The following is an 11,562-nucleotide window of genomic DNA, read 5'->3' as shown; positions in this document are numbered from 1 at the left end:
AGATACCAGGCTTATAATTTTGTACGCCAGACTGGAGTTTCACCTTCAAAAGACTCATCTATAACGAGCGAATCCAACAACACAATTTTTGACTTTGTATGTTGGAAGATAGATATAAGAAGATGTGGTATGAGTGCCAATGAGACAACTTGAAAGAAGGCTGCTGTAATTAGGTTTAATGTCACTGTTCATGTCGGACAACTGAACTCGGACATTAACTCTCAATCAGTATATGATTTATTTCGGAAGGGAATATTACTTTCTTATATTATTAAAGAACGCGTAAGGAGATTTTGAAACTCAGAAAGTACGTTCTAAAAAATACAGATCAAATTTAGAAGATAACATCGTGGTGACGAAAAGACAAAACACAGCACTCAAAACATTAAATTTAATAACAAAAAAAGGTTTAAGCACCACAAACACTTCAAAAATACGAAGAATGAACTCAGCTTTTCACTGATTTCTCATGGTTACAATCTGCTCCATCACACTGTGAGTTTTGTGTTATCTATAAATAATGTTAATTTCAGAGTTGATTGTTGCTTGCTTAATGTCCAGTGTAAAATAGTTCGTGTTTATTCATGCTGATATCAAATCAGGCAGAAATTATATCTTGCAAAGACGTGCAAAGAGATCACAACTCATACCCTGCACGAATGTTTCTGTGTATTTAAACAAAGAACATCCCGATTTAGATAACCTATCTTTAATTTAGTGCAAATATTTGCCACTAGATGTTCTGCTGACAAAAAAAAAACTACCTGCAAATATATACGGACGCATATATGCAAACAAAACCACACTGCAAAGAAATCTCTTCAAATTACAATTTAAAGATAACATTTTCATCTATTTTTTACACTTCAGGCGATAACTTCATGTTTGGAAGATCATTAAAAAATATATCCACTAACCGAGTGCCTCTGGATTTTCATACATTTTCAAAGAGGGAGGTGAATGTCCGGCAGTAATTGATAAGTTACTAATGCGAACGTAATTTTAAAAAAACGTACGAAAGAAAAGAAATAGGGAGATTTTATCTATCGAACAATTCAAATCACACGATCTTACACCAGTATCATGTACGGACAAAAATTGTATTTTTCAATAAATGATTAGTGGTTATTGTTCATGTGGTAATCTAAATTGGACTTTTGATGAAACTTCTTTCCACAAAGAGAACATTGCCAAGGTGTTTCCCCACTATGAAGTCTTTCGTGGTTCTTTACATGACTCAGTTGCTTAAATCTATAGTTGCAATATTTGCATTTGTAGGGTCTTTGGTTGGAATGAATGCGCAAATGTGCGGCCAAGTTACTCCGACCGCTAACAGTACGATAACAGATTTTGCATATAACACGTGCTTTTTTGGTTGTTGTTCGTCTGTTTTTACCAGCTGAAGGTACACAGTATTTTTTCTTATTAGTTTCCTTCTTGTATTTATTTTTTTTCGGGTCGTCCATATCTTTTTGATGATTCTGTTTTATCCCATTTTCTGATTTTATATTTAGGATTTGACTATTTTCAGAGTCCTCTGTTACATTTTCCTTTGGTGACTCACCATGGACTTTTTCATTTCTGTTCCCAATGACAAATGCAGGTCTATTGATTGCTCGATGGCCATGCGATTCCTGAATAGCAGAAAAATAGGTATGGAACGATGTATGGCGACAAAACACTGACCAACGATTAAACAATTCTCCGCAGATCGGACATGAAAACATTTCAAGTTTCCTGGTGGTCACATTAACATGCGGTTTACCATCATTGTTATTCATGTCCATGCAATTGGTCAAACGCATACATAGTTTATGATTGTACAAATCGGCACGTCTAGAGAAACCTCGGTTACAAAATGGACAGCTTAGGATATATTGTCCAAGACGGGTGTGAATAATTTCTTCTTTCGTTTCCATCTTCAAGATTAGAATATTCTAAATTCTAAAACAAAACGCATTCTGTATTAAAAACAATTATATGGCACCACACCATGTGTCGTGTACAATGTAGCTATACCTACTATATACGATAGTATACATTCAATTGAATTCAATGGAAATTATCGGGTTTAGTTCTAAAGTAACAACTTTGTAAACTAATTATGAACCTAATTATGAACCCTATTATCTGTTATGGTGTGTTCATTGGACCTTCTTATAGGTAAACTAGAAGCTCTTATGAGCCTGTGTCGCTCACCTCGGTCAATGTGCATATAAAACAAAGGACACAGATGGATTGATGACAAAATTGTGTTTTGGTGATGGTGATGTGTTTGTAGATCTGACTTTACTGAACATTCTTGCTTCTTACAATTATCTCAATTTATAATGAACTTGGCCCATTAGTTACAGAGGAAAATATTTTGTTAAAAGTTACAAAAATTTACAAAATTATTAAAAATTGACTATAAAGGGCAATAAATCCTTAAGGGGTCAACTGACCTTTTTGGTCATGTTGACTAATTTGTGGATCTTACTTTGCCAGTGATATTGTTGGCTTTTTTCAAAACTACCTCTACCCTTTTTTATTGGGAAAATATGCGTCATTTTTATCAAATTGGGAAATTTAAAATAAACCATGAATTTGACTGGGACTTCAATTAGCAGACCCCCTTTCAAGAGGTAAACCCCTAATTTGAAATAAGACATCTTATTGTCAGTGATGATACACAAAAATACCCTCAAATCTGCACATATAGTCATTTTAGGAATGAAAAATGTTTAAATGAGTGTTTCTCAGTTTGTATTCATGCACAATTACTACTGAGACTGCACTGTTTGGGAAATAAGTTGTCTTTTTGGGAAAAATTTCAAGCCATTTTTTTTTTAAATTGGGATTCTTCTCCAGGGGAAAAAGCCTTCATTCTCCAGTAATTTCAGGCAAACAATATCACTGTTTGCTGAACATTATTGCTGTTTACAGTTTATCTTTATCTATAATAATATTCAAGATAATAACCAAAAACAGCAAAATTTCCTTAAAAACTTCCAATTCAGGGGCAGCAACTCAACAACCATTTGTCGGATTCATCTTAAAATTTTAGGTCAGATAGATCTTGACTTGCAAAACAATTTAATGCCATGTCTGAATTGCTCTTAATGTTTTGGTTTCAGAGCTATAAGCCAAAATCTACATTTTACCCCCATGTTCTATTTTAAGCCATGGCGGCCATCTTGGTTGGTTGGCAGGGTCACTGCACACATTTTTAAAACTAGATACCTCAATGATGATTAAGACCAAGTATGGTTAAATTTGGACCAGTAGTTTTAGAGGCCAAGTTTGGTTTAATTTTGCCCTGTAGTTTCAGAAGAGAAGATTTCTGTAAAAGCTAACGACGGACGACGTCGACGGACGCAAAGTGATGACAAAAGCTCACTTCGGGCCAGGTGAGCTAAAAATGATAAATCAGTGCCTAATTTTTCTAAAATAAATCACAAATTGAATATCTAATTTTCAAAATCTTTTAATAAGTTAAATATACTTCCCGTTTAAATTAGAAATGTCCAGAGATAAATATGTAAAGTTTGTCGTTTGGTTGCTCATTTGATTTATTCCTTGCTGATAAATATTTGCCTAGTACCATATAATTTAATATGCCTCAAAGAAAGATTCAACTATTGTATTCTATTACATTACAATTACATAATATTTTCTGTAAGAACAATAATCTTTAATAATTTAATAATGTATGAATTAGGATGACATAGATGCTTTATCGGATGGATGGTCTGACTGTTTTGGAATAGATCACACAATGTTCAATGGTAATTTGTGTTGTGATTTCTTTCCTTTAACAATATTAAATTTCAGTTGCAAGAATATTTACGTTCTGCAAGAGATTGGCATGATGTTTACTTCTATATGCATAACTTCAGGTGTAAACTGCTGCCCTTAGAGTGTGTAAGACCCGTTTGGCGTTTAAAACATAACTAAAAGTGTACGTATAAATGTGCCACAACTTACTCTTGGAAAATTAAAAAATTGTGTGCGTGATTGGGGATAAGGGAAAAAAGCAAAACATATTTTATCGTGTGTTTTTCTATGTTGTGATGTTATGCTATTGTTTCAGAAAAAGGGAGAAGGTTTGGATCCATTAAAACGTTTAATCCCGCTGCAAATGTTTGCACCTGTCCTAAGTCAGGAATCTGATGTACAGTAGTTGTCGTTTGTTTATGTAATTTATACGTGTTTCTCGTTTCTCGTTTTTTTATTTGATATAGATTAGACCGTTGGTTTTCCCGTTTAAATGGTTTTACACTAGTAATTTTGGGGCCTTTTATAGCTTGTTGTTCGGTGTGAGCCAAGGCTCCATGTTGAAGGCCGTACATTGACCTATAATGGTTTCCTTTTTTAAAATTGTTATTTGGATAGAGAGTTGTTTCATTGGCACTCACATCACATCTTCCTATATCTATTTGCATATGTATTTTCGATACTGAAATAAAAATATAACTTATTTTTTCAATTCTGTTGAATGCTTATGTACAAACAGATTATTTAAATTTATTTAAATGACTTTGAAGGATCGAACTCCTTTTATATATACTCAATGCATTGCAATTAAGGTTCATCATAACCTTTTCGTAGATTTGGCCGTATTTACACCACAAATTTTACTCCCGAGTACAGACACATTTTGTTATGTGCACCTGGAAATTTGAGCATGGCTGAACCTCGATAAATGAAATTTAAATACATTTAAGAATGTTTAAAATTTAACTAGATTTTGTTTTGTTTTTTCATTCCTGCAAATAAAGTAAGTTGAGAAAGAGGTTCGAGAAGCACGTCTCATAACATGGATATTGCTTTAGTTAAAATGGACAATATACAACTCCAAACAATGAAATTGTGTGTTATCTTTTTTTGCCATCTTCTTCAGACTGAACAAAATGCACAACAAAATCCAGGTACATTTTTAAAGTTAACTTTTTTATATCTAGGTCCAGCTATGCTTTAAAACTTTCACAGATTTTACAGGTTGTCTGTACTCGGAATAGAACAAGACAATATTTGTTAATTCTTTCAGATGAACCTTGCTTCATCTATTCTTTTTTTAAATGATTTAGAAAATCAGTATTTTGATATATCTGAATTTGATAATGTAAATACAGCATATGATAATTTTAGCAAAAGTTTCATTGAGGTAGCTGACAAACACGCACCTTTTAAGGAAAGGAAAATTTTTCCAAATCAGGTACCATATACACTCTAAAAATTGTGTTTAGAGCCTAAACACTTTCCTAAACACATTTGTGAAACCGATTTTTGACATGTTTTAAATCTAAACATGTTTAATATTTAATGTGCTAACAGCCTAAACGTGTCAAGCTATAAAGTGCTTAGACTGTAAAATGTTTAGATGTAAAGTGTTTAGACTAGAAACATGTTTTGCTAAAATGTGCTTAGACTGTAAACATGTTTAGTTGTAAAGTGTTGTATCTGGAAACATGTTAAGTTCTGAAGTGTTTTGTCAGGAAACACGTTTAGCTGTGAAGTGTTTTGAATGTAAACATGTTTAGACCATAAAGGGTCGTAAAGAAACATGTTTATCGTTTTAGTGCGATAAGCCGTTACTTCATTAGACCCCAAATAAACTAATATTCCGGAAGACTAGACTGTAAAACGTATGATAGCTTTCAATACTACATGTGTTCATACCATCACAAAGGAGCCAAACGCATCAAACTAAGAAACTTGAATTTCCAATTCAAATTGATTGTGACTAATACCTTTTCAATCTGAATGAGTATTTTCTTTAATTCAATTGTCAACATTCGACTATTGCATTTTTTCTTCATTTAAAATATTCATTAAACAGTCTAGAACTTTTGAAATGAAATTATTATTATACTAATTCTAGGATTAAAAACAAAATTACAAGATATGAAACAAAGGAATTTATGTAATTGTTTATTTCCAGTTAATCATTGAACACAATCAAATATAAACTCATAAAATCATAAATTCATAGCAACGTACATATACATAATATTGACAATCAAAACAATTTGAAAATGTCCTGTTTTCATTTTACAAGTCAATAAGAGCTTCTCCTTTCTTAGTACCCAACTGCTGGTCACTGGCCTATAAAAATAGAAAAATATTGATAAGCAACTAAGTAGAATTAATCTAAAAATATAAGTATACGAACTACAACACCAAATAGTAAATGCATGATTTAAGATCAAGATAACAACATTAGAACCGTGGTATAAAAGCATAAATGTACTGATGAGTAAATTGATATTTTTAATATAAAACTTCTTTTCATGCTTAATATCATTCATTTCATCAAATATATATTGACATTTTGAAAATCAAATACACTTCGGATTCTTACCTAGCAATATAGTTGCTACTGTGCATTATCTCCTCTTTTAGCATGTCAAGACAAATGATTTCCTCTGCACTTCTCTCATCTAGAATAAAACAATACATATCAATAAAAATATAAGAAAGCACAACGGCTTATAACTATTGAAGAAAAACAAGCATCTTTTTATTTATTTTGAGCAAATGTTGATTGTGCATTTAGGAAGTGTTTACTAAAACAATGAACTCGATATGACACTGGTTTTGCGAATGATGCACTCGGCAGATTCCGCTTCCCTTCATGTTCCATTATAATCTGCCGAGGAGTACCAAATGAAAATTGTCCTCACGAACTCCTGTCCAAGAACATACGAAATGTTAGTTGTAGAGGTAGAATGATATATATATAATAATAAGTGCTAGCTTGCATGATAGAACATTAAACAACTCTTATCTTTACACAAGATAGTTTGAACACTAAAATCTCTTACAAGCACTTGTTTCGTGGGATGGTTCCCCCTTTTTCTTCTCCTGCATTGACTATACGGTAGTGTACTTGTACATAATACTTATAACTGTCAATAATCATTTAAAATTGGCAGTACAAAATAAAAATCAGTATAATTATAACTCCTTACCTTTCTGAAACAGTTAAGTTACGGTCAGTTATGGTCAGAAGTAAACAGCGTGGCCTTTGACTTCGGGTTCTTTGTTTCTTCTTCCCGCTCAAAAATTAGCACGTGGTATGCATGCCGTCTTCTGCCTAAATGTGCTAAACGTGTTTAGGAAAGTGTCTAAATATTGAAAGTGCTTAGAATTTAAACACGTTTAGCTTCATATACTTGACGATGTAGCTAAACATGTTTAGCACAACAACATGTTTATTGCAAAGTGCTGAGAGCCAAAACATGTTTAGTGCGAAGTGCTGAGAGCCAAAACATGTTTAGTTTTTAATGCTTAGAAATTAAACACTTTCCTAAGCACATAAGTCTTGCAACATGTTTAAATTCTAAGCACTATTTTTACAGTGTATGAATGCAGAGCTTAAAAGTGCCATCTATAAGAAAAAAATGTTGTATAATAAATTTCAGAAATTCAGTGGTAGTAAGAACAGGGAGATATATAGGCGGCAACGCAACTATGTTACAAAACTTAAAAATAAATCCATTAACCAATATTTTGTAGAGAGGTGTGCTGGAGGCCCGAAATCGAAAGATTTCTGGCCAACAGTGAAACCTTTTTTACAAATAAGGGAAATGTACACCAAAAGGAAACTGTCCTCTCTGAAAATAATGTTTTAATTACAAAACAGGAGGAGGTGTGTGAGATATTTAATGAATATTTTGTAAATGTTGCAAAGAATATAGGAAGCAGTCAAATAAAGGTTGATGATGATCACCCGAGTATTTTGGCCATTAAAGATAATATCCCAGATCTTGATCAAAACAATTTTACCTTTTCCCCTATTGATCAAGACTTTGTTGAAAAACGTATACGTAAAATAAATGTTAAAAAAGCCACTGGTATAGATGGTATCTCACCTAAATTACTGCATTTTGATAAACCTGCTATTGTTAAACCCCTTACAGATATTGTTAATTTATCTTTATCATCATCGACCTTCCCTGACCGTCTTAAGGAAGCTCAAGTTGCACCTATTCACAAAAAGAATAGTGTATTAGAAAAGGGAAATTATAGACCGGTAAGTGTATTACCGGCTATTTCAAAAATTTTTGAAAATGCCATAGAATTACAATTAGTTCAGTACTTTGATAAAATCTTCAGTCCTTTTTTGGCAGCTTTTAGATCTGGTTTTGGATGTCAGTCAACTTTATTAAGAGTGATTGAAGATTGGAAATTAGCCTTAGATCAAAATAAATACCTTGCAGCTATCCTTATGGACTTGTCAAAAGCATTTGACTGTCTCCCCCATGACTTACTGCTACTGAAACTAAAAGCTTATGGTCTCTCCAAATCCTCACTTGATATGTTATATAGTTATTTAAGAAAAAGAAAACAGTGTGTGAAAGTAAACCAAAATTTAAGTGGTATGCTTGACATATTTAAAGGGGTACCACAAGGTTCCATCCTTGGACCCATCCTATTTAATATTTTTATTAATGATTTGTTCTTTTTTGTAAAAAATTGTTCTTTATATAATTATGCTGATGACAATACTTTGTCAAAGTCTGGAAATTCCTTACAAGATGTAATTTCTGCTCTTGAGGAAGACAGCAATTATTTAATACAGTGGTTTTCTTCCAATAAAATGCAGGCCAACCCAGAGAAATTTCAAGCTATCTCTTTTGACAAAAAAACACATGATAAAAAGATTGTGTTTGATTTGAATGGTATTTCTATATCATGTGAGGATGAGGTTAAACTACTTGGAGTTACGATTAATTTTAAATTAAACTTCAATCTACATATTTCAAATATTTGTAAAAAGGCTGCAAGGCAATTAAATGTTTTGAAAAGATTGGGAAACATCTAAACAAACTAAGTAAACTTACAATTTATTACTCTTTTATTATGTCAAACTTTAGTTACTGCCCTTTGACTTGGCATTTCTGTGGGGAACAAAATACCAGAAAAATAGAAAAAATACAAGAACGAGCACTTCGATTTATTTATGAAGACCACCAGAGCTCATACGAAACACTCCTGCCGATTTCAAACCTTCCATCATTAAAAACTTGTAGAATGCGCTCAACTGCCTTGGAGACCTTTAAAATAATTAATAAAAAAATGTCCTTTATTTATTCAAGATTTAGTTGTAATAAAAAACAATTCTTATAATTTCAGGTATGTAAACACTGCTGAGGTACCTAGACCTAGAACCTCGAGTTATGGTAAAAGATCCTTTAGATTTGAGGCAGCACAAGTATGGAACTCACTTCCTAATGAGGCTAGACTCATGACTTCTTTTGACCAGTTTAGGAATTATATAAATTCCTGGTGTGGGGGTCAAAAATGCTACTGCAGTTCATGTCGTTTCCACCCAGTGCTGTCTCAAAGCTGAAATTTCTTCCTTTCTTTTTATAATGGCCTTTTGCTCTGCTTTTTATGCATTTATTGAATATACCTGCCATTAAATGCTGGTGCTTATATTTATTTATTTATTTATTGTTTTTATGCTTTTAGTCTGTTATATTTTATGATCTTCAAGTGATTTGCTGATTCCCCCGTTTCAATGCACATAGAGGCGCTTGCCACATGAACTTTGACTCTGGAGGCTCACAAATCAAATAGTTTTGCTTTCATTATTTTGCATGGTTCATTTTTATTTCATTTGTATTTGGTAGTATTTGCATGATGCTGCACGATTTTTTTATGTGATAGTCGGTTAAAGAGCTCACCAGAGCTCATGTTTTGCTTGTTATTATGTATATATATGCCGACTCTAAATAAAACTTACTTACTTACTTATTCTTGAATTTTCACTTGTTTGTGCTTTAAAGATGTATAATCGTGTGTGTTCCTGCGTTTTGCGTTTATCTTTTTTAAATGTTTGGTTGTATGGTGAAACAATATGTGGTTTTTGTGTCAGACAATGTGTGTGTTTGAAAAAGATCCAATACAAAAATTTCATTACAAACAGCTAGTATGTACAAAACATAACTGATATATCTAAATTAAACCATGTTTCTCTCTATTTAGGAGTCATTATATCATTAAGTTCGTTGATGGTGCAGGTTTTTCAATTAAAAGTAGTTCAATGAATTACATTATACATACCAGTTATCACGTACGAAATGTCAACTGAAATCAAAACAGGGTCAACTCGATTACGCTTACTGTCAAAGTCAACAAAATGTTTTAATCCTATAAAAAAAAAACTCGGATTCCTGTCTATTCAGCTTCACAAGGCCTCGGTTAGCAGATTAAAAATTTGTTTATCAAGGGTTTTTTGAAGGTTTTTTACGATACGGATATGGATAGTAAACTGCACATAGCTAGAAAACAAAGAAATATTTATACCAATGTTAAAAACGTTAATAATTTAATACAAATAGACAGGTAATACGAAAAAAACTAAAAAAAAAAAAAAAAACACCATTGATAAGCAAAATTTAATCTACTAAACGAGTCCTTGTGTTTACCGTTTTTATATTGTATTTTTAGTTTTGCTTTTTATAGATGGCTGAATTCAATAAAAAAAAAGAAAAAGAAAAATGTCGAAACTCAAAAAGACAATGCGAATTCGTATGTTATAGGAGTACGCCGTTGCTATCTATTCCATCAGAGATATATTGCTAAGGGACGATATATATATTGTAATTCAATTTGTACCTACAGTTTGTTCAAACTTGAAGTCATTTAAACATCTGTCAAAAGCATACCTAGCTTAGGATTGCCTAAAGTAAAAAAATAGTACAAAACAGAATGAATAACCATTTCAATTGCGGTAATTTTTTATTTCTTTTTATAGAAATGCTGAATTATTTACTTAACAAGTAGAGACTGTGATAACGAGACTACTGTTTTATCCCATTCCATTGCTGATTTGTCTCTCAGAAGGAAAAATAACAAATCTGGAAACTTAGTAGTAAACTGATAATAATTTAGTAACTCCTAATAAGTTTGGTGCATATTAATCGATATTGTATAAAGATATCAACTTATTGTATAATGCGAAGAAATTGAAATTGTAGAGATCTTCAACAGTTTTATGCCAAATGCAAAAAAAACCGGTTGATTATTTATGATATACTGATCTAAAATTGTATTTATACTGCAGAAGTTATTTATAAGTCTACGCTAACTCGTATACTTGTTTTTCATTCCCTTTTTCTCGTGATGAACATAAAATTGGTAGTTCCAGCTGCACGATAGGAATGGATGAATTTTCACACTGTTCAAAGGGAAATAACTTTAGAATTTATTTTTATAAAAGAATACAATAAACTACTTTAATATTAAGACCACAACACAAACTCAAGCTCGTGTTTGATTGATTCCCTTGGGTGTTGTTTTGTATAATAATAAACTATGAAACAATGAAAATAGATCAGCAAGAAAATGAACTCTCTATCAGCAGGAAAATGAACTATATCTGTTTTAAATACTAGTACATAGAGTACATAATTGATGAGCTTATAAAATATATAAAAGACATATGTACCCTTGAAAGTGTTTCTGTCAAAATTTGTATCTGAAATTTTAATGTCGAAAATAAACGAACTACCAAACACAAGCATATATACATGAATATATATAGTATTTGGATTAGATGTAATATATTTT

The 11,562-nt window shown here is 32.0% G+C and overlaps 2 long non-coding RNA genes across 2 annotated transcripts; both read right to left on the bottom strand.

Annotated features, from left to right (window-relative positions):
- Positions 1–377: 377 nt before the first annotated feature.
- Positions 378–10,109, bottom strand: LOC143073194 (uncharacterized). Its single transcript, XR_012977419.1, has 2 exons — positions 10,054–10,109; positions 378–1,944 (listed from the first exon to the last, which is right to left on the bottom strand). It is a non-coding gene; the product is annotated as an uncharacterized LOC143073194 (long non-coding RNA).
- On the bottom strand, positions 5,898–7,081 carry LOC143073193 (uncharacterized). Its single transcript, XR_012977418.1, has 3 exons — positions 6,954–7,081; positions 6,344–6,422; positions 5,898–6,087 (listed from the first exon to the last, which is right to left on the bottom strand). It is a non-coding gene; the product is annotated as an uncharacterized LOC143073193 (long non-coding RNA).
- Positions 10,110–11,562: the final 1,453 nt, after the last annotated feature.

This window comes from Mytilus galloprovincialis, chromosome 4 (genome assembly GCF_965363235.1).
Source record: "Mytilus galloprovincialis chromosome 4, xbMytGall1.hap1.1, whole genome shotgun sequence".
NCBI classification, from domain to species: Eukaryota; Metazoa; Mollusca; class Bivalvia; order Mytilida; family Mytilidae; genus Mytilus; species Mytilus galloprovincialis.
Note: the sequence above shows the minus strand (reverse complement) of the source record. Positions and strands in the feature narration are given on the sequence as shown.